Here is a 5,721-nt window from a genome sequence, read left to right as displayed (position 1 = left end):
AGGGTGGTCAACAAAGGCTTCTCTTGGGAGAGTCATTTCAGTGGAGACCTATTCAAGAGACAGAGCAAGCCATGCACATATGTAGAAGAAGAGAATTCTAGACAGAGAGAATCGCAAGCGCAAAGTTTATGAGATGGCAACATGCCTGGGGCCTTCAAGGAACAATGAGGAGGTCATTGTGGGTAATGCACGGTAGTCAACGGGGAGAGTAGAAGGAAATGGGATCTGAGAAATAAGAGGAAAAAGAGTGGAGGTTGGCATAGACTAAGTTTTGGAAATGAAGCTACTATTATATTAACGCATTTCATCCCTGTATGTTTGGTACAGGTTAAGATTAGATGGTTTCCCTTCGTACTGTCAACAATTCATCTTAAAAAAAAAAAAAAAAAAGAAAGAAAAAAAAGAGTGCTGAACAGATTACAGCCCCATCACTTTGCCACAACATTATCCGTACAGTTTGGGGTTCTCATTCACCCTGGGCTTTCAGTAAGTGGCAACTGCTTTTCCTCTATCCAAGGTACTGTTCATCCTAATGAAGATGCATGGTTGGCACTTGCTTCCTGCATGGCTGGGAAAAAGCAGTAGAACAAAAGACCCCATCCAGATGGAGGAGCTCAGTAGAACATCTGTCTTGCGTATCTGTCACCTCCCTCCCTCCTGCTGCTGTGTTAGCTGCCAGCCACTGCAGCAGCTCCTGAGTAAAGGACCCTCCTCTTCTGGTGTTTTCTTGGAGCTTTAACAGAGTATCTGCACTGTCATTCTCAACAGCATTATGCCATCTTCCCTAAAACTGCAGAAAGATCCTGATGGAAACCTTAGCCCTTTAAAACTGTGCACTATTATTTGATTTCCAAAATGGGATCCATCGAGCTATAGCCATTCCTGTAAATTTCATACCAAGTGGCATTAGGCAGCTAATTCATTGCATCAATTATGTGGGTGGCCTATAGTGGTCCATTTGACAATGAAGAACTGAGATAGCTATGAAGAACACATTATTCCCTCTCCATCTCCTCCATGACGACTCTAGTCCAAATCACCCTCATCTCCTGCCTAGATGATTCCAAGAGCCTCCTATCTGATCTAGTCCAAACCACCTTAGTCCAAACCATCATTTCCCTGATTATTACTTATAGTAAATAGCCTCCTAACTAGCCTGTTTCCACCCCACCTCTCCTTACCCCAGTTTATTTTCCACAGTTGGACATGTGAAATGATGTTTTTGAAACGAAATTCTGAACATGTAAGTTTTGTATAAAAACTTTCTATGGTTTCCCAAAGCTGTGAGGAATTATTTACTAGAGATGGATCAACATTCTTCTTGGCTTCCTTATGGGGATGCAGATCTAGCCTTTGCCTGGTTCTTACCAAACAACACTGCCCTTTGTTCTCCAAACTTTAGTCTTATTTGGCCTTTTTTTCTGTTCTGCCAATATGCTATGGTCCTTTCTGCCTTAGGGATTCTTTTTTCTTAATACTGTTGCTTCAGACTGGAAATTCTTCCCATCCTCATCTCACTTCACCTACTAAACTATCACCTTTCATATCCCAACTCAGACACCACTCAGTATCCTCTAGGATACCTGTTCTGCGCTCCCCAGACCAGACCAACACTCCCCCATTGTCTCTATAGTTCATTCTACTCTCCTCTTGAAGCTCTTGTCGTTTGCAATTACACGTCATTGTGATTATTTTATTAAATACCCATCTCCTTCCACTAGACCGGATTCACCAGGAAGCCAGGGACTTTGTTTTTCTCACCTCTTGAATCCCAGGACTTCCTGACTACAAAGCTACAGCTCATTCCTCTGCTTTCTGAACAGATTTGTCAAAGAACAAATAACCATTTAAACCTAAATAGCTCTCAATAGAAAGACTGCGTATGTAGGTTTTCTAAACTTAGGCGATTTGATTCCTTTTACGTCAGAGAAATAACAACAGCAGTAGTTTCAAACATGAGTTTCAGCTAAGAACTGAACTAAGAGCTGAGATGCCCATAATCATGTGTTTTGAGTAACACTTGGCAAAACCAAATGCTTTTATCTACCCTTTTCTTCTCACTAAAGAGAGATAGATCCAAAAAACTTGACTGGGGACATAAGCAACACGGTAAAAATGAAACTGGTCAATCTTCTGCTTCTGTGAGCTTACCACATTTGCTCAGCGAAAATGAATACCTTGTTGCTTATTTCTGATAGGTCCTGCTTGGGACCCTTGGTACTGATTCTGTATTTTAAGTGAACGAAAAAGGCAAGGACTTGCTCTATTGCAACATCATCCCTTCCTTTGAAAAATAACCTAGTTTTTTATAAATGTATTTAATAACAGTATCTTGAACTCCTGAGTTCTTTTTAAAGCAGTATTTCATATTTGAGGGAAAAGAATAGAAAAGTATCACCAATTGAGCTCAGTTACAAATTTCCATGAAAAATAACAAGAAAGAAGAGGAGAAAAGACAGAAAGATACAAAAAGATAAAGCAACACTGAGAAAGCAGAATAGTCATAAATTTTAGAACTAGGGATTCTGTGCAAAATCATCACGTTATTCTAATGTAGATAAAGGAAAACATAACGGTGTTTACACACAACTACTAACCACTAAATTTAAGGATTTGAAGTACATAAAAATGACATTCAGACTTTACAATATCAAAATTCTATCAAATGGTAGACAACAACCTTATTTCTTTAATACAAACAACAATATTTATTGATCTCGACTATATGCCAGGCAGTAGGATTTATCAGTAAACAAAATGCAAGATCTCTGTCTCCATAAAATTGAGATATTAGTAGGTAAAAATAATCAATAAGCAATAAATATAATTGGTACATTATTTCATTTGTTGGAAGATGAAAAATGCTATTAATAAAAACCAAAAAAAAACAAAGAGGAGTTGAGATTGCCAGGATAGAGGATTGCAATGGAAAACTAGATGGAGATGGTGAGTCCTCATTAGGGCGGTGACATTTAAACAAAGCTAGCTATGTGAATGTTAATGAGAAGCGCATTTCAGGTAGAGGTCAAGAGTGTATCTGGGGTATTCTGGGAACAGCAAATATATGTGTATAGCTGATGTGGGGCATGTGAGGCAGGGAGATAGATGTAGGAGAGGAATGCAGAGAAGTACTAAGTGGCCAGGTAATGTATTTCCATTTCCCTATCGGTTAATGGTGTTGAACATCTCTTCAGGTGCCATTTGTTTATACTCCTTAGAAAAGCATCTGTCTAAGTCTTTTCCAATTTTGAAACTTGTTGCTTGTTTTATTAAATTTATTGGGGTGACATTTGTTAGTAGAATTGTATCGGTTTCTAATGTACAATTCTATAATACATCATCTATACTATTGTGTTTTGAGAGTTCTTTATATATTTTCAATACAAGTCCTTTGTTGGATGTTGGATGTGTGGTTTGTAAATATATTCTCCCAGTCTGTAGTTTGTCTTTTTATTCTCCAAATAATGTATTTTGTGGGGGCAGAGGTATTTAATTTTGATGAATTCCAATTTATCAACTTCTTTTATGCATCCTGCTTTTGGAGTTCCATCTCAGAACACTTTGCTTAACTCCAGGTGATTTTCTACTAAAAGTTTTATAATTTTAAAAATAGATTCATACTTCATTCTGAGTTGGTTTTTATTTAAGGTGTAAGGATTTAGGCTCATGGTTTACAAATGGGTTCAAATGGATCCAACACTGTTTGTTGAAATGACTATAATTTCTCCAGTGAATTGCTTATGTACCTTTGTAAAACCCAAATAGCAACCAAACAATGAAATATCATTTAGGAACAAAAATAAGTGAGCTATAAAGTCAAAAAATACCTGAATGGATCATAAACGTATGTCTTTAAGTGAAAGAAGCTAGTATGAAAATGCTTCATACTGTCTCATTACAATTATATGGCATTCTGGAGAGGCTAAACTATATAGTAAAAAAGGCCAGTGGTTGCCAGGGGTTCTGCAGAGAGAGGTTGGTTAGTTACAGCACAGGAGATTTTTTTAGGGTGGTGAAACTATCCTGTATTATACATAAATGCTGATACGTTACACTATGCATCTGTCAAAACCCATTCAATTGTATAGAATTTTACAATGGACCTTAATGTATGCAAATTTTTAAAAATTACTTAGGATGACATGGGATCCCAGGATGGAATGCACAATGTAATCTAACTGTATTACAAATGAATGAAACAACCTCACTGGAAAGGGCCGGAGGGAAAGGTGCTGACATAAATAAGTTTATTAGTGGAGTTTGCAAAATTAAAGGTAAGAGAAACTATTAGGTTGGCACAAAAGTAATTGTGGTTTAAAAGTTTAAAAATAATTGCAAAAACCACAATTACTTTTGCACCAATCTAATATGTAAACACTATACTCAATCACGTCTCATTCTTTGTATAAGACCAAGTGTAAACAGTGCTCTAGTTGATAAAGTTTTTTCCCATGCAAGTACAGGTTAACAAATCTCTGCTATACAGGTACCCAGGAATTAACCATTAATTATATATATGGTGAATGATGGAAACCAGATTTCCCATTGTTGGAGTGCGAGTTTACAGATAAGCAAGAGAAGGGACTAGAGCAAGCCATAGGGTAATGGAATTAGAGTTGGAGGCATCAATATTAACTCATGTTTAACTTAATATAAATTAAAATGGTTACATATAGAAATATTTAGAGACACATATATAGACACAAGTTAGTATACACACAGACATTTCTTTGATCTGTCAACTAAAAGGGCCTACAACCAATGGCATCTCAGTAGCAATGCACACACCTAACACCCAGGTCTTGGTTTCTAATACCATTATCCAAGAAAAAGAACCACGTCTTCTTGGGGAATGGGGATTGTAGGAATGGAGCAGAAAATACAGAGGAGCCTTGTGCAGGAAATAAAGACACAGGGTAAGCCAGGAACATCTTGTAGAACCAGAAATTAAGTACTTAATAAAAAATAAATAAATAAAAAGAGGGCATATGAAAGTGAAACAGGAGCCAACTAAAAGAGTTCCCAATGTCCAAACATAGAACAATTTGAACAATGAAATAAGTAGTAGTATTGGGTTATAACGCAAAGCATAAAATAAATATCCATGGGCCCATATTGCTAGGAATAATAAATAGTAGAAAAATAAATAGGGAGAGAAGCTAAATCACCCATGCAGAAAATTCCAAATATTTGAATAATCTTCCTTCAGGGAGGGAGTAGCATGATTCCCCACTCCTTAAGCCTGGGCTCTGCATAGTGACTTGCCTCCAAAGAGTAAAGTACCACTACGCACACAGGAAGTGGTATCGTTTCTTGTGTTTTTTTTTAAGTGGATTTGGATTAGTTGTAAATGCATATTGCAAACACTAAGACTATGATTTAAAAAACTAAAAAAAATGTAAGTATAACATGCTAAGAAATAAAAAATGCTGATACAAAAAATCATTTAAAATGCTCAATTAAAATCACAAAAATGCAGATAAATAGTGGAAGACAAAAAATCAGAAATTAAAAAGAGGGGATAATAGAAAATAGTAACAAATATGGTAGCTATTAATTCAACTATACTAATACTCCTTTTAAATGCCAATGGTGTAAATATACCAAGTCAACAACAGACTATCAGAACGGTACAAAAAATAAGATTCAATTATATGTTGTCAATGAGAAACCCACCTTAAATATAAAGACACTTGTAAAAGGGGTGGAGAAGACATACTA

The sequence above is a fragment of the Rhinolophus sinicus genome, chromosome 5 (assembly GCF_057876585.1).
Source record: "Rhinolophus sinicus isolate RSI-liver-muscle chromosome 5, RSI-T2T, whole genome shotgun sequence".
In the NCBI taxonomy this organism is placed as follows: domain Eukaryota; kingdom Metazoa; phylum Chordata; class Mammalia; order Chiroptera; family Rhinolophidae; genus Rhinolophus; species Rhinolophus sinicus.
Note: the sequence above shows the minus strand (reverse complement) of the source record.